The sequence below is a fragment of the Balearica regulorum genome, chromosome 8, assembly GCF_011004875.1.
Source record: "Balearica regulorum gibbericeps isolate bBalReg1 chromosome 8, bBalReg1.pri, whole genome shotgun sequence".
Lineage (NCBI taxonomy): Eukaryota > Metazoa > Chordata > Aves > Gruiformes > Gruidae > Balearica > Balearica regulorum.
The window spans coordinates 10,289,807-10,315,014 of NC_046191.1; positions in this window are offsets into that span (position 1 = coordinate 10,289,807).

Genomic DNA, 25,208 nt, shown 5'->3' on the forward strand with positions numbered 1-25,208 from the left:
CCTTTTATTTTTCTCTTTCAGCTGTATCAGCCGGTCTAATAAAAGATGCTGCCTCTCCCTATAAACCTTGCCTCTAGAGACTTAACCGCACTGAGGTTGCTATAACAACAACCGAGCTCCTTGCCAGCAAGAAATGGAGGAAAAAGGTACTGGGAAGACCAAGAGAGCTCGTCAGAGAGAGACACCACCCCCACTACCACCTTCCCCGTCACCACCCAGGAAAAGGCAGAGAAACATGAAGAAGGAGCATCTCTAGGGAAAGGAGGCTTTCAAGTCCTGACTCCGGTCAGGATGTGCCATAGGACCTTCCCCACCGTGCACACAGGGCAGATCTCCTGGGTGAATGTTTGCCTTGTCCAGGTTAAAAACTCTGCGTTGCTTCTGCACAGAAAATCACTGGGTTTAGCATCGCTTGTCCCCAGTTACTGAGCTGCTCCGAGAACTCATTCATGGGGCAAAATTTCCATCCTGGCCAGGAAGGAGACAGGTGACAAGGATTCTGATTAGGTGTTGGAGATAACCAGGCACTTTCAGAGGGTAAACGGATGCCATGACCCCCTCTGGCTGCAGCTGGTCGGGAAGGGTTTCCCCTGCCCCTGAACGCAACCCGTTTGAGCAGCAGGAGAGGGGCTGCTGTGGTTTCTTGGGCTGAAAAGAGCCAGGGAGGACTCAGGTGAAGAAGAGGAGGTAGAAACTGCCAGCAAGAACACGCAAACTCTTGTAAGGGATGCTTGTCCTACAAAATAGTAACTTGAAAGCAGGAAAAAAATGATAGGAGAGCTTATCCGGAGTAGCTATAGATACCTACAGACAGGGACACTCTTCTCCATCCTTTTCTGTTCTTTGTAGCTGATTGCAAATGCCACAGTGAAGCTCTTCTAACTCTATCAGCTAGGGGCTTATTTGAACCAAATCTTCATTTTTCCCTCCCAAGTTATGGATTAGGGGCTCTGAATTGTTAAACAGCTGAGGATTGCCAAGAATAGAGAGTTTGTTAAGCACTCTGAGAGCTGGGCATTAAAGAAAGTTAAATTATTACTCTCGGATCCACTGCAGAGCTGAATATTTATGGCTCAATCTAGTTTTCCAGAGTCTCATCATTTCTTATGTCAACTGTACTTTATAGAAATGTCCACAGGGAAGGAATTGACTTTTGTCCCAGGTCCAAACTAAACAAGCTCAAGCAGTGATTATTTGGGTTTTTGAAACAGTTGGATAATTTAATCTCAACATCTATCGATCTCCTTCTGCACTGGAATCCTATGGCTAAACATCTGCAAGGCAATTAATAGCCTAGAGTGCAAATTCGTTACAGATTTATCAATAGGTACTGAGTTTTAGACTGAGAAAAAATTGGGTTTTTAATCTGCTTACTTTGGGCTAAAAAGAAGAAATGCAACTTCACGCAACTGAAGGTACATCTAAGGCCATGAGAAAACTGCTCCCTGTTGCTGGTGTCATTTGAAAGGCTGATCCATTTCAATCCATGTGCCTCGGTTTGGGGCAGACGAGGGCAAATCTTTCAGCAAAAAACCCAGCATTTCCCTCAAAAAGAAAATTTTTTAAATAAAAAAAAAATAGTTAAAATTTGAAAAATCAGTAGCAATGTCCAGCGCTGCTAACCCGATCCCTTCCCTGGCCAGCAGCTGGGGCTGAGTTTTGCAGGTCCTTCCCTGGCTTCGCTCCCTCCTGGAGGCAGCTGCTTTCGGTGGTTAGCGAAGTGATTCCCATACCAGATAATTAATTGGAGCAATCTGTTAATGAGGTTTACAATGTACTTTGTGGGCCATCTGGACAAAAGATGATTTGCGAGGATGACTGCAATGTGTCCCTGCCTTTTATCCTCGTAATGATTAAATACGGACTAATTACAGGGGGGGGACAAACTGGTTACAAAGAGCCGGGGCTTGCAGTGATGGATCTATCATCAATGAGTAGGAATTGCAGCTAATAGGAAAATCTATGCCTTTCTGAGGAGGACGAGGAGAGTCGATCAGCGCTGAGCAGCGTGGCAGACCAGACCCTGCAGTGGGCTCGGCTGGGGCTGCCTCAGGGAGCAGGAGGGATGCTGAGATGCAGGGTGATCACAGGACCGGCCGACCTGGCTTCAGGCACAGCGGATGCTTGACCCTCCCCAGCAGCTTCTCAGGATCCTCCTGCCAAAATTTGGAAATTTGGCCTGTACTTCACCGTTGTGACTGGAAATATAAGAGGCAGAGGGTTGGCAGTTGTTTTGAGCATTGCAATTCATCATATCTTAATACAATAATCACCAGGTGCCTGGGAGATTTTTTTAGTGTAGAAAAGAAATATTCCAGCATGGAGGGGTTAAAAAAAAAAAAAAAAAGAAGAGAGAGTACCAGGCAAACCCAGAGAAATGTCTTCTCTTTGGCCCCCACCCTTGTCTCAGCTCCCAAATAATGTGATATTCATCTCATCCCCATTTGTCAGAGCTCATTTCCCTTGCAAGGAAATAAAAAGTGCTCAGCTCTAATTTATGCAGCAGGGGGATACGTGAGTGTCTGGAAGGGATTCAGCTCAGTCAATCATGTGCAATGTAAACCCTCTGTGAAAACACCCCACATCCACTTTGCAAAATTGCTCCAATAAATGACAAAACAATATGCATGCACTCTTAAAGAAGTAAGAGATTAAACAAAGACCTAGAGCTTATAATCATTGCTGCTCTAGGGTAGGAATAATTTACAGTAATAGACGCCTGCCTGATGTGTATTTTAGCAGTTTTTGCAAGCTTTTCCCAATTTTCTTTCCTAGTCAATACTTCAAATTTGTTTGTACCCAGAATAATTAGAAAAACCCATGCTTACCAGTGCACAAATCTGCATCCATATGCCATTAGAGAACAAGTGGCTGCAGAATGATGCCCCCCAAATTAGCAACTATTTATTGCCTCTACAGCCAACAAAGCTGCTTCCAAAAACCTCTGAGCTGAGCAACCTCATGTTCACCAGTAAACGCTGCTGGTTAGGACTTATAATTTAAAGTTGGGTTTTTTTGTTTTTGTTTTTGTTTGGGTTTTTTTAATGTCAAAATACTCATCTGCAGAGAAGAAGACTCAGTAGCCGATTGTCAGACTGGGTCTGGGAACTGGTATTTGGCAGCAATAAGAACATGGACTGACCTGACCCTGTTCCTGCAGCCTTTCGATCAGTGAGATTTCTGATCCTGGGGGCTCAGTGCCTCCAGGAACATCAGCCGTATGTTAAACCAACACCTACATGGACTAAAGCAAATACAAGTGTTTCTGCACCCCTCAAGCTCTGCCTTTGCCTCCCCTCATTCCCCAGGTGCTCCCGGTTCAGCTGCCCCTCTCCACCACACAGTTCTGTCCAGCATGTGAATGATGAGCTGCAGATACAAGTTGCCTTACACTGCAGCTCTAATGCCTATTTTTATTCCCGTAATTCTCGCCAGGCTTCCTATTAAAGCAGTAGGGATGCTTAATACTGGGCTTAATAATTCTTTGAGGGTTCGAGCTATTTGAAATGAGCACCCCTCCCTGTGGAAGCAGCACTTTGAGCTCATCGCTGCCTCTTCCCACTGCACTGGGAGTGAATGGCGTTTTATTTATAGGCAAGACACAAAGCTGAAGGCCCAGGATGAGAGCTGCTGGCTCCAGAGGCAGAAATAATATCTGTGATTGACCTAAATGTCCGAGGGAAGCGCTGACAGCCCAAACACAGCACAGGAGCAGAGCCTTTGACGAATAAATGGAAGGAAATTTATACCCAAGGCTGCAAGAGAAGACCTTGGGAAGTAAAAACCCTCAGCCTTTCAGCAGCAGTCGTTGAAGGCAGATGACCAGATTGCGTCCTCCTGGTACGTCACCCTCCCCAAGCACAGCAGAGAGCCTCCAGACCACAGCCCGTGACTTGACGATTTACAAACACAGGACAAGATCCCAAACCGGCGTTTTCGTTCTTAAGTTTTGCAAGGGCCAGCGTGTGCTCAGAAATATCCTGGGTCTGAGCAGTGGGAGGCTGTGACCCTGGAGGGTGTCCCCAATAGCTGGCCACAGCACAGCGGGGACCTGCCGCCAGCCGGGTGAGTCCTACGCTGGGCTAAGAGCATTACCCCGGTGAGTGACGGGTAACGCCCCGGCACCAGGCGTCGTGCCTCAACGTCCTCGTGCATCAGGGTGCGAGCCAAACGCTGCTGGAGGAAACTTTCTGGAGGTAATTTAGCAAACAGCAGTGAAGATCTGGGGACATCTGGGACTTTCTAGACTCACAGACCAACCCTGGAGCTTATTTATCCCCCATAACTTTTCCTCAGCTCTCAAATCTGTCCCCACCCTTGACAAAAACCCTGGCACGGAGGGCTGTAGGAAACATACCCTCCGCAAAGAGCACGGCTGTATTTGTTTCCTGCGCTACCAGATGAAGCTGGTAGGTGTCACTAGCAATAAACACAATTGAAAAAAGAAGGATATGCATGTTCAGTTCAGATTTCGGTATCAAGCCTTCACTGCTGGGTTGGGGTGTGCATGTCTGGCACAGCGCAATATTGGGGCTAAAGCCAGGTGTTGCACAAGCCTGGTTAGGCTCATGGTTTGGAGATGGCCAGAGCACTGTCTCACCTGCTGCTCCCTACTGAAGTTACTGTCGGCAAATGGGATTTGCCCGATACTGACAGCTGAAAGGACAGAGGGACAGGAAAAGGTGGCAATGGGCTCTGAGCACCACCGCTAGCCCTGCGCTGCCAGGGTAGGCAGATGAGACAGTCGTCCTGCAAACTCATCAGCAAATTGTGAGCGGCTGCTGAGTCACTGGGACAGACACACTCCTAATCCAGCCCAACCTGAGCTCAGGTGAGTTAGCCCATGGGCTGGTGCTCACTTTCAGCTGGTCATAGTCCACCCCACCGCCAAGAGGATGGTCCTGCCTCCGCTGCCCTAGCTGTCCCCTTCCTTGAATCAACACTAGAAACCTGACCTGGCTGAAATATCAGACCTGATCCACTTTTCTCCTCAAAAAAAGTTTAGTTTACTGCTGGATCAGCTCTCTGCTCTGTCCCATGATTGCTCCTGCCAGTGCCAGGGAGGGGCAGGAGCACGGCACCAGGCATGGGAGACCTTCCCACCTTGCTGCAAGCTCATGCTGGCTAAAAGCACTTGCACGACTGTAACCTTCACTCCAGGCAGGAGCATCCTCTTCCTCAGCACTCTGCTACAAACGGATGCGATAGCACAGTGCATGGCTGTCCAGGGACATGCAGGAAATGGGTCAATAAGTACATGGACAGTTTTGCTGCTGAGCATCCTCACTGTGGACATCCATCAAGGAAAACCCCAGCCCTGGGCATCAACTCATCTGCCTGATCTGGTTTTTTCCATTTTTTCCCCACGCCATCTCACAAGCTTGGACTTCTAGAGCCTGTGCTCTGAGCTGTGGTTATTGCACACAATTTCCCTCTCAACTGCTCTGACAAGTAATAGAATTATCCTCCTTTCCCAGCTCGTTGGCCAGGAACTCTCCAGCTTTAATTCAGCGATAAATCTTTGCTCCATGGAGGGAGAAGGGCAAGAAAGGGGGGGATGGAGCAGTATAGCCACAAAGAGGGAGCTGATAAATGCTAATGAATTTACAGGGATTACACCAATCCTTCAGCCGACACCGGAGAGCCACATAGCTACACAGACCCATGCAATATGCCCGCATTTGACTGCGATAAATAATTCGAAAGACAGGCAATTTGCCCTTTTGCTGTAATTAATTACAGCTGGCAACAACACCAAGCCAAGGTAAACACGCCACTTGGCTGCAGGTGGATGGACGTGCTGTGACCCCACGCCAGTGCTTTGCCTGGGCCAGGCTGAGCCTCCCCCTCTCCGGCTCCCCGGGGCTGATGCTGGGGGGGCAGCAGGGGCTGGGAAAGGGGGTGCTGGTGGAAGTTGGCTCCCAGTTATTATGGGCTGGCCCAGGAACTGGTTTAGGTCAAGCCATAGGACTCGGTCTGTAGGAAGGCTATAAGATGCAGCAGGTCCTGCCATGATCGCATTTCCCCTCAGAGCCAGCCAACGTGATTTTTTTTTATTTTTTTTTTCCCCCTAAGACCATGCAGGAATAAAAGGCTGCCGGCTCTGGCCTGCCGCTAGCAGAGGTTTGGGCAGCAGAGGGAGCTCGCTCCTCTGGTATGAACAATTCCTCAGCTGGTGCTGTGATTTGAGTGTCCTGAGTTTGTGGGTGCTCTGCACCGGGACGAGCTTGTGGGATGGAGGGCTGCAGGCTTACCCACGGGTGGCGCAGGTGTGCAACATCTGCTGCATCTTCTCAGTTTGGGTAGATGCCACCCATCTCCATGTTTAATGTCTTGTCACATGGTTGTGCTGCCTACAAACAGAACACGCCAGAGAGTCCCTGCCCCAGAGCACATCCGCTGGGGTAGACCTTAGGGAGACTTAACTACCCAAATATCTGGCCCAAATGACAAACTTGAGCTCTGCAGGTTAAAAGCTGAGCTCCAAAGGGCCCCACTGAGGGATCTGATGGCTGCTCTCTGTGTCAGGCAATGGGGATGTCACTGTGACAGATTAACCTCAGGTCCTGGCGGTGTTGGTGCTCTGGACACCTCTCGAGAAGAGGCACGGATGTGGCCATGAGTGACAGATGTGGCAGTGCCAGACGTGCCTTGACCTCCTCCCTTGGCCATGGTCTCATTTCTCTGGTCAGAAGTGCCAGCTGGACATTAGGATTTTGAAGAGGGCTGCTCTCCACAGAGAGATTTGCAAAGGACAGAAATAATCCAAAAACTTTGTTGTGTGTCAGGTCATCATACAATGGCTTGATGTTGAAGGGCAAGATAATCTGTTATTTTGTCTTTCAGTACTTTAAAAGGCTTTTTTAATATAACTTTTTTTGCACACATTGACATTAACTTCAAGATACCAAAAGCACAATAAATCAATTTTCTTTTTTTTTTTTCTTTTTTTTTTTTTCTTTTCCGGGTTCACAAGAATCTGGAGGGGGGATCACAGCTGGGACAGCTGCCCCCAGCTGACTCAAGGGGTATCCCAGGTCATATGATGTTGAGCTCAGCAGTAGAAGCTGGGGGAAGGAGGAATGGGGGGATTTTTGGATTGTTTTCTCAAGCCACTGTTATGTGTGATGAAGCCCTGGGGATGGCTGAAAACCTGCCTGCTGATGGAAAGTAGCAAATTAATCCCTATTTTGCTTTGCTTGCTCGCACAGCTTTTGCTATTAAACTGTCTTTATCTCAACCCATGAGCCTTCTCACTTTTACCCTTCTGATTCTCCCTGCCATCCCACCCAGGGGAGTGAGCGAGGGGCTGCGTGGGGCCGAGCTGCCCACTGGGGTTAACCCACAACTCACCTACTTTGCCAAAACCAACCTCCATTCACACTATTTTCAGTGTTCCTGAGCACACGTTTGAGTTTCCCCCATCCCTACCCGCACACAAACACCTGCATCCAGAATTCCAGACGAAGAGCTCCTGACAGCTGGCTCCTCCAAGCTCCATTATTTCAGAGCAGTCCCTGGAAGACACGGTAGATGGCACTCCAGATATGATATTCCGGGCCTAAAACTCCACTCCTGAAGTTAAACTAAAATTAAAAACCTGGAAAAGTTTGGGAGAGCTTTAAGCCTCTTAATTTAAATACAGATGCTGAACGTCTGGAAGAAATTCCTGACACTTGAAGCTGCTTTTCCCACCTTGTTCAATAAGAAAGGTCCCTTCCCGGAGTTATCAGCACTGTTTGAGTGTGGGATCCCTGAAGTAGCAGGTAACCAAACAGAAAGATTTGGGGGAAGGCAGGTGGAGAAAAGGGCATGCCCGATTTTATTATCGTTAATAATAACAAATCCTTCTCTCAGAAAACTTCTCACCCCAGAAAGGACCCTGTATAAAGCTCGGTGGAGAAATGGCATTGGATGCGGGTGATTTTCTGGTGTTTTTCAGCTGTGAATTGGCTTTGGGGAGGTGCCACATCCTTGACCCATTTTCTTTACAGCTGCATGCAGGAGTCTTCTGAACATCTCAGCGTTACACAGCCACTGAGGCTGATGTTCCGTCCCAGTGGCACCATCACGGAAATGCAATAGGAGGCACTGCTAGTGATAGGGGTTTGACAAAAAATAAGCAAATTATATCTAATTGATTCTTAAATCCTGCTGAGTGCTGGATGGATCATTTGAGTGTACAGAGCCATCTCAGGCAGAGAAACAGCAAGACTTAGATTACTTAGATTCCAATTTTTTCCCACGAAGTGCAGTGATCTTCATGTGATTCCTACAATGTAGGTCAAAAGAGTCTTTCCTGCATTTCTGGGGGACAAGAGTTAAGACTACTTATAGATATTTTTAAAAAAGTGAAACTTGGGGGTTTTTTTACAAGCAAATTAAATGTTTTTAAATAAAACAACATGTAACTTCTGCCTTTTTTAGTCTGTTATTAAATTCTTTGATCTCGGGGGGGGGGGGGAGAGAAAAATACTACTATCCTGATAGCATATTGGCTTATTTCTCCATACTTATTTAGACTTTCTCTTGCTTAGTGTAACCATAAAATGATAAATACCTCAGGCAAAAGGCATAAAATCATCTGCTACTAAACTAAAATTCTCTGAAGCTGAATTTGTTCTAGGTAAAGTCCTCCAGGAAGCAGGACAGGGAAAAGTCCCTTTGACTCTCAAGGCCACTCTCATGTTCCTCACTCAGGCTGCACCTTGGGGAATATTTTCAGAAATGTCTGATCTGATCTGAGATAGCTTTGAGGTTAGAGACACCCAAATCCCCCTGCAAGTCCACGGGAGAAAAGCCATGGGAATGGTTTCTTTGTGGATAAACAATATACTGCTCTAGGTAGCTCTCCTTGGGCTCCAGCAGAAGAGGAAAGATGTTGGCAACCACAGGACTGCATGGCACTCGCGGTTAGCTGTAGGTAGAACTGGTCGTGACTTTCCTTGTATATAATATATAGACATTGGCAAAGTGGCTAAACTTTTGTAGACAAATGGCCTTCAGCACACCTTGAACTCTGTGTTTGTCACCATCATTGACCAGAGACCACTCTGGGGACTTTCCTTTGGTTTCACATAAATCAGGACTGGACACGAAAATGGTGCACAGTCCCTGCCACACGCATGCACGTGCACGCTCACACCTCTTATAGCATTAATATCCTCGATGTTTCAACCAGCTGAGACCTTCACGTGCAAGGTTTTCATGGAGGAGATGTTCAGGGGAACATTCGTTACTGTCTTTCTATGGGATACAGCAAGAAAAAAATCCATGTTTCTGCGTATCCATCCAAAACTGGAGCTGCTAAGTTACAAGGAGAACATACCAGCAACCTTGCTGCAAAGGTTATGTACAACCTTCAGGTCTGTGCATGCCTTAGCATGTCTGAGGGAGGCTGGATTATAAATGTCTGTTCTTCACAACACCTCTCTGTGCATGTCAGTGGCAGAGGCAATAACAGGACATTTTATATTCTGCAGGTTACGTCCTACTTCAGTGACCCAGGTGTGAGAAACCTGATATTAAGTAAGCTGGGGAACTTGTGTTTCTCTCTTAATGGGATTCTGGCTGTCATTAATCCTTTACCGAGATGTGTGTTACCAGAAGAAGGCATGTGTAATCAGCAAGACTGATGTGCTGGTTTTTGGATGAACTATGTTCAGTTGCCATGGTGTGGACGGCCCTGCTGGGCTAATTCGTGCTGCAAAGCCAGAGCGAGGAGCCCTCCCCAGCACAGAGGGGTCACACGGCAGCGTGTGCCCGTACCCTTTGGCTGGGGGACGGAGGCGTGGGCAGGTAAGGTGGCTGGCCAAGGATGCTGTGCTGCAGTGGGGCTCAGAGCTCTTCAGTGGCACTACATGGAGATATCCCACTGAGAGATTCATTTCTGATATGCGGTTTTTAGAAAATGAAGCAGGGTGCAGGATTCGGCACTCACACATGACCTGGCCCAAAACCACCAGGTGCCTTCAGGTATCTGCACAGCACCTCATGCCTTTGGCCCTCTCCTGCAGCAAGAGGGAATGTGACTCAGCCTCATTCTGTAGAGCAGTTCAGCTCTCCAAGCTGGATTGAAGGATGCTGGTGGGAACCCAGAGGAACAAGGGATGTCCTGCCTCTCCCAGCAGTCACTCAGGTGGTCTCCTCCAGGATGCACCCATGTAGGATCCTGAATCCTGCATTCAGCCACGGTGGTGAGCCTGCTGCCCTAGACAAGGTCAGAGGGGAGGCATGTAGCTTTTGATCTTCCCTCCTATTTTATCTCTGAGCCTCGATTCACTGCCAAAACGTTTTGGTTGTTTTGGAGGAAAAGGGATATTTTGCTGAAGACACAACTGTCCGCAGGGATACGAGCTCTGCAGGACCACCCTCGCTGGAGAAGAGGGCTCCCACCTGAGTGGGAGAAGTGGGATAACTGGGGCTGGGGGGTGTCTGGGAGCACCAGGCGCTTTGTTGGGGGGCAACGAGAGCTGACGATGGTCCTGTCATGGGGGCTCTGAGCACAGAACTGCTGGGTGCTGCTTGGTGGGTCTCCCTGCTTTTTTCCCCCGTGTAAAATTTGCAGACTCTCGGGGAATGCAGGAATCTTTCAAAGCACAGAAAGATTTGCAGGAGCAGAAATCTGTTTCACATCCCTTTTATATACATCAGCCTTCTCACAGGGGTTGTTTAAGACCTCCCAAAAGCTCCTGTACAGCAGAGTAGCTGCTGAAAAAGCACTGATATCCAGGAGGTGACATTTGCGCTGAGATGTGCTTACCTCTTCGTTGTGCACAAGAGCAGAGAATAACTAAATCAAACCCACAGCAAAATTCCCAGTCCCATGTACACGGTGCTCAAGGGTAGTTTAGGGGCTTGCTGCACCTCAAATAAGATAATAAACCTACATATCCTGCATAAAGGTCCTGAATACAAACACAATAATTTGCTGAAATTCTCCTCCAACACTCTTGTATTTTAGCCACCACATTAACAAATATTTAACAAGTCTGGGGGAAAAAAAAAGATGGAAGAAATTAATAGGATTTAAAAACCATCTTTAAGTACTTAAAGAGCAGCTTATAATCAATTAAAGACCTCATAAACATAAGAACATAAACAACATAAAAAAATTCCTGCATATTATAAAATTATTTGCCGTAGAGTGGCTTCCATGAAAAGATTAGATATGCTTTGCAGCATAAAACATTATTCTGTAAAGGCATTATGTTTCAGCAAACACACCACGCTAATTGTATTAGAGGAATTTCAGGTGAAGCATAATTCCTGGATTAGAAAATCGAAGACACAGATTAAACAATATGTGTTGGTCACACTGCTTGAAATTTGCTGGTAGATCTTAAATGGGATTTTTTCTTACATTGATTGAGTTAGTGATTTTTTTTTTCCTAGACTCTAAGATCTGTTTTTTAAGGGTGCTAAAATTTTAAGCAACTTTAAGCAAATATAATGGAACATATTATGTATATGAAAGTAGGCAACATATTTTGCAGTTATTTCAGATATTTAAACAGACCTACTAATTATAGACTTGAAAACAGTTCCTAACATTGCTGTTATTCTAAAAATATTTCCCCACTGGCAAACTCTTTTAATCCACTAAATTATTTCTCAGAACTGAAAATAATTAAGACATTCTACATATGCAGAATACAAACACTATAACCATTCAGAATATATTTTTGCCCAACAATAGGTATGATCCACATCTAAATGCTGGAGCCGGGTGATGCATCATCTGTGTCGGTGAATTTTTCAAGCAGTCATGTGTGGCGTTACACACGTGTGTGCAGAGCAGGTGTTTGCATGTGCTGGCACTTACCCTTAGTGCTTTTAAATGAGCCAGCATGAGCAACCTATAAGTTTTTAAAAGAAAGCCCCCACTGCATCTGCCCTCTGATAGCCAAACTTCGTCTCAAACCTTCTCAGATGGAGAAGGGATAAAAATCTACAAACAGGGTCAGATAATCTGTTTTTAGTAAGTTAGAAATACTGACTGTAGGAGCTGTGGGTTGCAAAGAAGAAATTCATTCGGGTACCCCCCACCCCTATTTTTTTGACAGGGAGGACATGCACAAAGACAACACTTCCCTGCAAAAAAACCCCAGACTTTGTCTTATCAAAACAATCCTGATCTGGTTTTGTATGACAGGAACCTACAATAAATAAAAATAAAAGATCAAACATAGGAAAGAGAAGAAAAATGGCAGTCACCCTGGGAGGAAGCTTCCTAGTGTATGATAAATTGGAAAATGGACATACAGAACATGCCGACATACATTTTTAATGGCCCAATTGCTCAATTAATTCTTTCCCTTTTCCCTTTTTAATGTGAAAATCGTCATAATTCCTCCCAGATTAGTATAGATACAGGCCGACAGTCTCTCCTGCTCAAGGTATTTGCAGGACATAATTCATTCATAAAGCCGTAATGCACTCATCTATCATCTGAAATATTTTTTTTTCCTTTTTTTTTTTTTTCTTTTCCTTTCCCCCTCTCCCGTTTGTGCTTGGGGCTCTCGCTGAGTCTCTGGGCACTGATGTATTAGCTGGCATATGCAAGCTATGAATTATCAACTGAAAGGAGTCAATTATCCACTCTAAAAATGAGTGTCTGGGCACCAATAGCCTGAGGGGCCTTTTTTGTATTTACGAAATGATTTCATGGCAAGTAGAGGTGTGTGTGGAAGGGGGATTGAGGGGGGGGAGAAGGGAAAGGTTGGGGTTTTTTTCCCTTTTTTCTTGTGTCCATCCCTTAACCAGAACAAGGCGAGAAAAAATTTAAAATAAAATAAAAAGAACATTTTGAACTTTTAATGCAATAATCCATTTTTACATGCACTGACTTTTAGGAGCAATTTCAGCTGGCTGGAAAGGAGACTCGTCTGGTGGCCATATTGCCTGGGCTTCTCCTCCTCTATCTGGTCTCAGCTCAGCCTTCAATCAAACCCAGAGCCCTGGCTGACTTCAGCTGCTAATAGACTGGATAGGAAATGGGATATTGGATAGTTTCTTGGTCCCCAGTCACTGGCCGTGTGCCTTGTCATCTCTGCAGACATTGATTTCTCCCTCTCTTCCCCCCCATCCCACCCCCTGCTCTGCTAAGGGGCTGTGGCCCACCAAGAGGTAACACCGCATCAGCAAACCTTGCGTTGAGTTACGCTTAGGGAAATGAGGTCATTAGACGGAATTACAGCGGGTTTTGATAGCTCGGTAATAGGTTTTAATGATGGAATTTAACATAGGACCCCCACTAGGGACAAGGCTGATATACATCCAGACAGGTCACTTAATAAACCTCCACTCAGCACTTGAGTTGAGGAATTTAGGAGGCTCTGAAAACACAGCCCTTCTTAACCAAGCCAATACATCACTGGCAAGTAGTCTCTTTGGAAGGCTTTTTATTGTTATTTTTGAGGTGTTTGATTGACTTAAAACATGTCGTTTCTTTAAATATGCACATTTATTTTACCAGATGCATTTTTGAGGAGGATTTCTTTAGGCGGCAGATGGTTTTCTTAGACGTGGACTGGCTGTTGTGCTCCTGGATGCTAAAGAGCTCATCTGATGGTGCGGTAAATTGTTTGGAAGTTTGAAGAGCTTATCTGGCCTTTAATGTATTTGTTACTGACAGGTAAATTGCAGGTTAAGTGCAAAAGCAGCATTAGCTGAGGAGTCCTGGCTTCCACAAATCTACCTTGGCCTCTAATCTGAATACAAAAGGAAGGAAGGAATTAAATTTGACCCCTTGAATATGCTGTTCACTCAATCCCAGACTTATTTAGTAAGCTCCTTTAAGGTGCTTTCTGTTTGTCCTGGCCTCATCTCAAGCAGGTACAAGAATGCCCACAAAAGAGGACTCTTTACAGGTAGCAGAGCAGATCAAAGCCGGAGCCTTTGCTTTGTATGTCCCAACAATACTGAAGGGGCAGGCTTGAGGCTCTCTTGAAGGACAGTCCATTCAATTTGTTCTCCAAAGGCTGTAATACCATGATAGCTGCTGCAGATCTGTACACTCCCCAAGCACGGGAGTCCCGTGAGAGCCACCAAGCCTGATGCCTAATGGTAGTTCATTTATGGGCTATGTTGGTCCTTGAATGAAGTGCAGAGGAGGTGTCTGTAGCCATGATTCCCTGCCCAGGGGGTGAAATTCAAACTTTTCCATGGAGGGACTTCACAGCAGGGTGTTGCTGAGCAAAGGGCACTGTGGTTGAGCTGTGGAGATAATAGGTGGCTTGTAAATGTACAGTTTGATCTTTCCTTGTTTCGTTTTGAACCTTAGCTGCAAACCCCTGTGTTAACCTCAATGATGTCCTCTACACATTGTAAAGGAGAGTCTTTAAAGAGGAGAGTTGGGAAGAAATGGTCTGGTAGCTAGGGACAGTCTGCTGGGATATGTAAGATGGAGGTTTTATGGACTGCTCCACCAGCACATTTGTCTGTTATGGATTGCTCAGCTGAGAGGTATCTTCGAAAAGCAACCAGGTGATCTCCCTATATGGCCTCCAATTTTCATAAAAAAGGAGAAAGGCTCTTCCAGAAAGTACTTCAGACCCAAAGTAAAAAAATCTATCAATGTCAATGATAAATGCCTCCTTCATGGTGTTTGATGTTCAGTGTAAACTAATTTCTAGGCTTCCTTGACAACCAAAGAGGCTGGTTTGACAAAAGACTGTGATGAGCTGATCCAAACTTGCCTTGAAAAATGTCCACATTTCACTAGGGAGGACACTGGTTTATGGTTAGCTGCCAATGGGTCCCACCACCCAGAACCATACTCCCTTTGATTACTTGCCTAGTAGCACTACTATTTCCCAAAGGCATTTCAAGAGGCAGCAGTAGTATTTAATGTTCATAATCCAAAGCAGGTCAGAGACTCAAATATTTCCCAGGAGCACCATCCTGGAGACCCCAGGCCAAGACAATGTGGTGCCTCCTCTGGCATGTTGGCTGATGCAGTGGAGGTGCAGATCTCTAACCAGTTTCCTCAAAAGAGAGGCTGCAAAGATGTCCGCGTGGGCAGTCAGTGGGTCCAGGAGCAGAGGACCAGGGCTGTCCTCCCTGCTGACATGGCCTGCTCACTGCTCTTCTTTGGCCTTCAAGTAACCCCAGCCACAAGAGGATGACAAGTGCTTTCATGGATGTTTTGAATTAACCAAATCTGGCTTTGTATCTCTTGTTGTTATCACCTGCTAGCAAACCCCACCACCACAGAGACCCTGATCTTCCCTGTAGTTTAACCTTTTTCTTCTTCTTTTTTTCCCGCTTTTCTTGAACAAAGGTGTCATAAATGATTTGCCAGCTCGGATGATATTTGCTCCAAGTGTGAACTATGTGGGCTGTGGAAAGCTGTCTGTTTAATTTTGAAATCCCTGATGAAGCTAAGAAACAAGGCCTGTAACAAAGAAGAAACTGCCACTTTTTGGCAAGAGTGTGCTGATTTACAAAGGGCATCCTTCAATTATTTAAGGAGCAGTCAGCAGTGCCATAACTTTAAGTATGAATCAAGTGGCATGACTGAAAAATTTGTCACAGTGTGTTAGATCAATGGTAATTACCTTACTGACATGAGTACTGTTATTATTTTACAGGGCTGCAAACAGGATCATGGACGTGAGGAAACACAAACTGCACTGTGATCAATACTCTCTGAAATATGACTCTCCGCGGCCCAAAATGGAATTTTCGAGCCAGGCAAACCATTATAGACTGATTCTCTCTCTCTGCCTTTAGATGGATACCCTGAAGTAAAACACAGCAGCAATTGGTCAACTTGTTTCTGGCTTTGAACAGGCAAATAGTCACTTATTATTTTTAAGGACAACTGTGTGCAAATAAAAAGTCTGTGCAGCCAAACTCCGGGTCAAGAGAGAGCTGTGGAGGGGGCGTGGGGAAGGAGGGCTCTGGCTCATGCTGTGCATGTTGTTTAAAACCTAAGACTAATCTCTCTGCTGCAGCACACATTTAGCATCAAAGGTTTTCAGGTTCTCCCCCACCTCTGATTTCAAAGGGTAGTGAGACTCCTGATCACTTGGAATCACAGCCAGGATCTACAGGACATGAAAGCTTTTCTGTATTTCCTCTCTGGACAGCAATACATGACATTGGGCAATGTGGTGGGTGCCATGTCCATTGGTGGTTAAAGGGAGTTGTGCACTCTGCTGCAGTGTTTGACGAGATGTCCATGGCCAAGTTGGGCACCAAGTGTAAGGTGGACAAACAGGCTGGCTGAATAGAGGGCAACAGATGGTGGAGGGAGAATCTGAAGCTATCACCTCTCTTCAGCCAAGGCCACCAAGGGTTGCATTTCCACTGACTGAGGACACTGTGTCTGGTGTATCTATACACATGATTCACAGCTGTCCGTCATGCAAAGCATGTACAGGATAATCAGTGTGCAGGCCCTGGAATATGCTTGAACTCTGATGCTTTTGGGGATTGCTTGTCAGCATAGTGCTCACAGCCTTGCCAAACAAACATTTAGATATTCTCCTCAGGCAACTTCTAGTAGAAGGGATGGACTTGCCAATCCTATAAATGAGAGCTTGCTCAGCTTACATATGAGGATGATGAGTGCTCAACTAGAGATGAAATGGACATGCACAGGGTAGACCTAGGATGTTTGTCAAGGCGAGCGGGTGGCTGGGCATAGACAATAATGAAGGATGAAGAGGTGGTTAAGTGAGAAGTGTATATGGCAATGGAGCAGGAAAGGAAAGGGGAAGAGATTTGCTTGAGATATGAAGATTGAGACCTTGTCCCTGATGATGGGGAAGGGAGCTTGCTGAAAGGTCAGCTCTGGTGATGAAACAGGGAGTACTACTTTGGCCATACTGGGCATGTGGCAGATGGACAATATCCCAAACACTGTGACTAGGCACTCCCAGAGAGAGGCATGAACAACCAAGAACTACCAACAGCAGGCCAGGGTTGAGAAGGTGACCTGAAAATCAATCACTTAGAGATAGCCACTAAGTGGATATAGAGCACTATGTCACCCTGTGAAGAGGTGGAGGAAGAGAAGGCCCAAAGTGAAGGCCACCAGGAGAACATGGGAATATTTAATCTAACCCAGGGCTTTCAACCCCAATCCTCACCCTAAAACATGAGCACATGGGAATCCGATAACAAATCAAAATTCAGTACAGCTGGCTTTCATATTTTGAATAAATGAAAGAGCAAACTGATGAGGGACACAGAGAGAGAATTGTTCCCATGCTGCCCAACATCAAAAAGATCATTTATAAGACAATGAAAAGTAAGAAAATAGGGAGGGCTACCTGGGAATATCTGAATTTCTGGCGTTCCTATTCTTCTTTGGCTGCTGTTAGGAAGTCTTTGTCTTTTTAGCAGGAAGACTAAAACATGTCTTTGGGTTTATTTAGTGCTGTTTTGTCATCTTTGTCATCTTTTGTCATCTTTGAATTCCAGAATGCTGAAAAGAATGAACTGGGGCCAGGAAAGTTTTCTCTCATTAATGTTTTATCCCCTTTTTAGTGTGTGTGTGTGTTGAGAACATGAAACAGTTGAATGGCACATGATACTAGGACATGATATGATGAGAAACAAATGTTGAGTGCAGTAGGAAGCCGCAAAAATGAGCAGTGCCTCTCGTGAGGTGAATAGTTCAGAAGTGGCTATGTATTATTTTGGAAAGGGTCACAAATTAAGGTGTAAATTCATGTACACCTTAAGTTGTGACCTCATAAAAATGATCAATGGTTAATGGTGCAGATAACAGGATTCATAAGGGAAATTTATTGGCCACTTTTGTGAAATAAATATATTTATACCATACCAGTGGGAAATAAAAACACATCAATAAATCATATAATATCTACAACTATACTAATAGCATGAGTAGCTGTAGGTATAACCAACATTTTTAGACCTGCAGACACTGCCTCTGGCACGGTACAAATATAATACATGTTAGCAGCAAAATGTACTTCAGTAAGAGACAGCCATGTATATCCCACTTGTGAGTTATCTAGGCAGGCACCCCGCATGAATTATAGTCCCCCCTCAAAACATGAGCCATGGAACTGAAAAATAGATACTCCACAACCATATAATATGGGTCAAATACAAAAGCGCAGTGGCAGAACAGGCTTGTAATCATAGAATCATAGAATATCTCAAGTTGGAAGGGACCCATAAAAATCGTCGAGCCCAACTCCCATGGAGTCCAAGAGATGTGCCTATCTGTTCAAAGCAAGGTGATCCCTGCACGCTCTCAGCAGGAGCAGATCTGGCAGCAGTACTCATTTCACTGCTGAGTTTGCATCGGTTTGTATTTTCAGCCGGCTACCAGCTAAGATAAAATTCAAGCTAGGATCTTGCACAGTGCCCTACAAAAACATGTCCTGGCTGTGTAGGACTCTGCACTCTGCTGGGGTGTGACGGGGTGGAAGTTCATTTTTCCTGGGAGTCGTCAGGCAATTTTCCTATGTCCCAAGGAGCTGCAAGGTTTGCCTGGCCCTCTTTTTGGCTTTGACAGGGTCTCCCAGCAGTGATATTCCCATTACAGGACCAAATCTCAGTTTGCTGTGCTGACTGCACCCACAAGCCCAGAGCATCAAATTGACATTAAAGACCAACAAGGGCAAGTTGCACAGTCAAGCCTCCTACATAAAACCCATTCTCTGGTTTCAGGCTGTGAGTGCAATGTCCTCATGGCAGATCTACAGAGTCTTCACAAGGTTCCCACCTCAACTTAAAGCCCCTGAACCTCAGCTCACCCTTGTTTCAGCATAACTTGCTGGTTTGCACCAAACTCTGAGCTAGTTGGGGGTCTGGCTGCACAGGTACAGATGTCATTCTGCTGCTGGGCTGGGGTGGACGTTTAGGTATGGGAATCTCCAACCATCCCAGCGAGGCTCAGCCAAGAGGCGAATATGTGCAATACCATGTGGCTCCCGCAAGGCACCTCCTAAGCCAAACTCCATTGAAATACATGAAAAAAAATGTATTGGCTTCAGCAGACTCTGGAACGGACCCATTTGGAGAGCTCAGGTCCCCAGTGCCACATTGTTATATCTCTCCCCAGCACCAAATTCACTTGGAATCAGATCAAATCAAAAAATTCTTGTAGCTATCTGCATTTTTCAGTGACTATCAGCTTTTGCCATGGTGGTGATAAATTCATGCTGTAATGTGACATGTAGTAGTACGCTGCATTGGCAGGGTAGAGAGATGTACAATAAAAAAAAAAGAAAATATAGCCTAAATTGTTGGGTTGGTGTGAGTTTGGGAGGCCATTATTCAAACACCAGCATGCTTGACTTTGTGAAGGAAAAAAAAAGACTCTTTTCCACTAGCAGAAAATAATAAATTGTCCTTGTGTTTTTTATGTATTTTCAGCTAAGCTGTCTCCTTTAAAAAAAGTAGTTATGAATTTGCTTTCCAAATGTATTTTTCATTGTGTATTTTATCATCTTTAGTCCAATAAAATTTTCTTTAGAAACAACACATTATTTTGTCAGAAGGGGAGGAGGGTAAGAATACACCAGGGAGCCTTTTAAAAATGTTTAAGTATTAATTTATTTCATGATGAATTTTCCACTGTCATTTTCTTAATAGCATGCACATGAAATAATCATGTCTTAAAATGCTCCATAATTGAAGGACATTTTCATTTCCTGATTACTGAGGGAATCCTGCTTTGAACCTTTATGACTTAAGGATGTAAGCACCAGGCTTTCCTTTTTTTTTTTTTTTTTCAATCTTTTAATTTATGTATTTCTTCCCTCTGCTAGTCTGTTGGAACAATTTCATTCAGTGATAATTTTCACACGCACGGACTTTTGCTTTTGGATGAGAACAAATCCTGGTGTGTCCCTCACTGATGCAGAGCAAGGACCCTGTAGGAGCTGCAGCTCTTACTGACTGTATTTTGGTTTACAGGGGATTATGAGGCCACTTATAGACAGGCTGGTAACAGGGACAGCTTCAGCCACTGGATTTTGGCTGAAGTAGGTAAAAGCTCTGCCTTGCCCTGATGGGATCTCTGTGGTCACCCACCTGCTGAATCCGGCAGGAACCCCCATGGGGTTGTGGCCATCAGTTTCCAGCTCAGGAGGCAGAGCCAGGTCAGAGCCCTTTTTCCCAGACAATTTCGGCCTCCGTGCTGATGGGGTGAGACGATGGCTGGGCTGATCAGTTGGGTGCAGGGGATGTGTTGGAGGGTACAATGATGGGGATATGCACTGGCCCATGTAGCTCTTCGCTAGCCCCCGGCACACCCGCGGAGCCGAAGACAAGAGCCACTGTGAAGCTCTGAGCTGAAAACGCTGGACACAATCCCCTGCACCATGTCCCACCTCCCTCCCCACAGCCTAAGGGCCAAACCCAGCTCCTGGGAGCCCTTTTGCACCCACAGCTCACCCAGCCTTCTGGGGCTGTGGAGAAAGGGATGACCTCATAACTCCAGAGAGGGGAAACTGAGGCACGAGAACGGGACTGACCTGTCCCCACTCACCCACGAAGCAGCAGCAGAACTGGAGGTAGCGGGGACGGTAGGAGGTTTTGCTAGCCCGTAGTTTAGGGGTTTTCCCCAGCCAGATCTCTGCTTATCTCAGGGCTCAGCTTCCATCCCCATCGAGCTCCCTGCACCCCAAATTCACCTCTCCTCCCTCTCCCCTCGCACCAGGAGGAGAGGAGAAAGATGGGGGGCTGGGGGAGGCAGGGGAAGCACCGCTTGCCAGAAAGAAAAGGAAGATTTATTAGTGTTTATCCAGAAATACCAGCTAGCCTGCTGCTGATCCAACTGAGCCCAGTAGGCTGCAGATTGGGGATTTGCACCGAGCCCGTTCTGCGTCAGGCCATCCATCACGCCCAGGCGCAGCGGTGCCGGTGGGGAGTGTGGGGCGGGCGCCCCAGGGGGCTGACGGGGGCCGGGGGTGCACAAAGGCGGGGGTGCTGCTGGCCCAGGTCCCCACGGCTTGCACCCCATGAGCATCCTTGGCTGCTGCCTCCCGCCTCCCTTTCTCTCACTCCCCATCTCCGGCTGGCTCCAGACCATACCGTGCAATCATTTTTCTCTCTTGGACTCGCTGAAGCAAGCGAGACATGTCAGTGCCTGATGAAACCCCATTTTCACTGATTAGCTCCCTTAAAAATATTTCATTTATCAGTGCCAAGATTTAAGTACTTCCCACTTGCAGGCAGCCAAGTGTGTCTTGTTGACTATGTAGCACGTCCATTTACATCGGCACTGACAATGTTACAGCAAGTGCTAATGTCCCCTCAGCCCCCACTCCCCCCTCTGCCTCCCCCCGCAGCATCTCCGGGCCGGCAAAGCTTAGACCTGTTTTATTTCAGACCTGTCCTCCTCATCTGCGGGAAGAAGAGAAAACGAGGAGGGGGGGAAGGGGGGGGTATGTGTGGATAAAAAGACACCTCTGATGTGTGTCTCTCTTTTCTACAGGAGTCATTTGCAAAGTCATAAATTTCAATTTCCTCCTCCCCCATTCTATTATTACCTGGGCCTCAAACAAGTTTTACACTCATTTATTCCCAAACAGAAATGCAATTTCCTCAGCAAATGATACCTAGCTAGAACTCCATTTGTGTTCCAGCAAGAAGACTTATTTTCTTCCTCTTTATACTTTTCTCCTTCTTTTTTTTTTTTCTTTTAAGATCTTCATTTGCATTTGACCCTTTGGGATGGTCCCCCCCGTTCCCATCCCTTCTTTCAAGGGCACATAAAGCATACAAGTCATTTCACTTTCTCTCTCAACATCTCACCTAAGGTTTCCAGTGTTCAGGAGCTGGCAGGCTGAAGGAGGGGATTTGGGGCATACATTTCTGTTTATGAATGGCAAAAAACCCAAATGGAATTTGGGAGAAATAAATAGAAGGTCAACTGTGTTTCTCAGAGTTGCTGGTAGAGCATGTTAAATATTTTTTGGAGCCCCATCTCAGGTGGAAGGCAGCATTTCCACCAGGACTTCACTTAAGCATTCGTACCTAGCCCCAAAATCCAGCGAGAACAATGAGAACAGGAAAAAAACGATCACACTATGGAAATGAGAAAGTCCGGTGTGTTGGGAAAATTCAGCAAGAAGGGGGCAGGTGGGTGGTTGTACAAAAAACATGCAGTTTCTGGGAACCAGTCCACCCGCTGAAGTAGGATGTGTTTCATACTGGTTTTTGATCCAGCTGCAGTTGTTTAAGTATAGGTCAATAGAAATGCAAAAAGAAAAGGAAAAGATTCAAAAAAGCAATACCACGGTTGCAAATGGAGAAGAGGTCTGGTGTTGATCTCTGATAGATAAGGGTCCTTCTTTTTGTTTACTTTGGGCCATGTTCTCATAGAGATAATCATGGGCCAGAGCAGAAGTCACACAAGCGCTGGAAGCTGGTGGTTGAAATGTTCAGGGGAATTGTCTCACCCTAGAAGTAAAAGCACATGATGAGAGTCCTGCAGGGTAGTAGACAGCAGTCGCTGCATCTCTTTGGTGCCTGCAGGTCCTTTGGCAGCTCCTGTGAAGTGGGCTGCTAAAGTCATCTCTTGGAGGAAGAATAATCTATTGTAACTTAAGGAGAACAAACCCAGACCTGTAAAATAGGGTGGGCTTAAAGAAAATATTACCTGTGGGACTAATCAGCTGGACATGAATGGTAGGAATCAGAGAGCTGGAGAGTCTGCTGTGAATACTGTGATGGGGTCTCTGCTGTGAATGTCAAGCTCCTTATGCTAGACCTTATGCTGGAGGGTGTCTGCCCATCTTGGTGGAAGAAGGAAGACTGCTGTCTCCAGAGCATCATCTCCACAAACCCTTTGGGACTTTGGGAGCTCATGTTTGGAGGGATTATTCAAGATCTTGTTAGAGACCATATCCCAGACTTGAATTCTCTTTTGTTCTGGTAACAGATCAGTGAGCTCAGCAGTCTCCCTTGGACAACCCACATCACCTACACGGGGTGCAGCATCCAGCTCAGGTGATGCTCTGGATCTCCATGCAACATGTCTTGATGTGACAGTTGCCTAATTTCACCCTGAGGCAACTGGCTTCCAGGCTGGACTGAGATGCTTGTTAGATGACTGAAGTTGGAGTCACTCCACTGATGTCAGGACATAACCCTGGAGGTATTCCAACACAAACAAGGGCCAGATCTGGCCTTTTCAGAATATTCCCGTGGACAAGCGAGTTGCTGAGGGAGTCTGATTTTCCTCCTAGTGCCAAGGTAGTGGCTTGAATTCATGTCTGGCTCTGCTACCCACCAGCTCAGCAAACAGACACAAGAGCAAAACTTGTTTACTGAAGACCTTCTGGAGCAAGTCTTATTCAGCTTTTATTTTGCTTCTATTCATCCCTCATTTTGCACACTGCTGAGAATAAACACAAGAAATACCTGAGCAGAGATTCCATCACACGGACATTTTAACCAATTGTGCAAGACCTAAATCCCAGTGCCACTGTTCATAGAAACACCAGATACGTATTCTTTACGAAATGAATAAAGAAAATCAGCCATCCTTTAACTTCTCTTCTCCAGCACTAGATTTCCCATCCCAAGATTAAGAGCCTAGGAAATATTAAAGGCTAAAAGCCAAGGAGATTCCTTTCATTGGCTCATTGGCGTCCTGACATTTCCACCGAAAACAGAGTGCTTTCATAGAAGAGAACAGAAAATGCCCAAGCCAACACAGCAGGGGTCTGAAAACCAATATAGTCTTATGGCTTTTGGCATGTCGCAAGTGACATAGTCAGCCACTTCCCTAATACAGGATAATATTGCTCTATCCGCAAGAACGTATGGGGGAACATTGCACTTAGCACTGAATTGGCTTCATGCTGGCTCGGCATGGAGAGATAAATCTGTGCGAGGGGATCTCAGCCTCAGGTGCCATAAAGGGGCTCAGAGGACGTGAGGATTTCACTGAGGAGAAGACCCTTGGCTTTTAAGAGATGAAGCTGCCTCAGCTGCATTCATGGGTCTGAGTGCTAGTGTTTTGTGGAGTGTTGGTGGAGAAGGCAGTAAGAGAAGGTGAGGCTTGCAGGTAGAGGTAACACCTTTTATTGTACAAATTGTACCTTTATCTGCCTGTGAAGGTGTTATTTTCTCCAGCAATCTCAGCTGAGCTCAGAAATGGGCTGCGCTCATTCTGCAAGCCAGCCTCTTTTGACATTTCTGTGATTTGTTTGAATTTTCTGCATGGGAGTTGCACGTGAAGGATTAAACAGCCTCTAGCCAAGGCTGGAAAGGGGAATAAACAGGCAGGACAAAGATGCACTGGATTTTCTTCTCTGTGCCTGCCGGCAGGACACTGACCCAAAGCAAAGTCCTTGTGGGAAGTTCTGGAGGTAATCTTCAGGAGTAAGATTTCACCATGTAGAGCATGACCCTGGGACTCACTTCATTCCCAGCAGCCCAGAAAGGGAGTAGGAGAATGGGGCCAGACCTCAGCTTGGCCTGGAGAACCAGGAACCAAGCACAGGCAAGGTGCCTCTTGCTTCAGGATATTTGGTTTGTGCAATAGCCTACGCTTGTCTTCTGGTGCAATTGGTTCTATTTTCTCTTTAGAAACTGCCAAATAGGAGATGTTCATCTACAAAACCCACTTCAGAAAAGCATTGAGCATACTGAGCTCCTGCTTTGACTCTTTTATTCATCAGTGACTCTATTGCACGCAGCACAATGACCCAGGCAGATATTGTGCAAATAAATACAGCAATTGCAGATACTGAACTAGACTATGTTGGCTTTGCATGGCATGGGCAGCCTGGATATCCCTGCTATGAGATTGTTTCATTCATCTGACAAAAAATATCAAAACCAACAGCAAAACCCAAACCCATCAGACCCATCATCACTGCTGGCCCTATCTTGAATTTGAAATATTTTAGAAGATATGGAGCAGTGACTTTCTTTCCACTTGACTCCTAACCATGCGCCAGCTTCCACCAGATGAGCACGGTGTTGGTCCGTCCATCGCTTCTCCACTTCTGATGCTCCTGGCCATTTTGACGGCGCAAGCATCACACTACTGTGCAGAGATAGGTGGTAGAGCAAAACGCAGTAATGCTGCTGAGAGAAAGTCAAAATGAGTTCAGCTTTCAGCCACTCCGCTCAGCATCCTCTTCAGCAGCCGGGATGCAGCATCCTGCAGATGAAGTCACTCACATCTCCTAAATAACCCTTTAGCAACATGCAGCTGTGTGCTGGGCCAGCACACAGAGGATTCAGGGCTACCATCA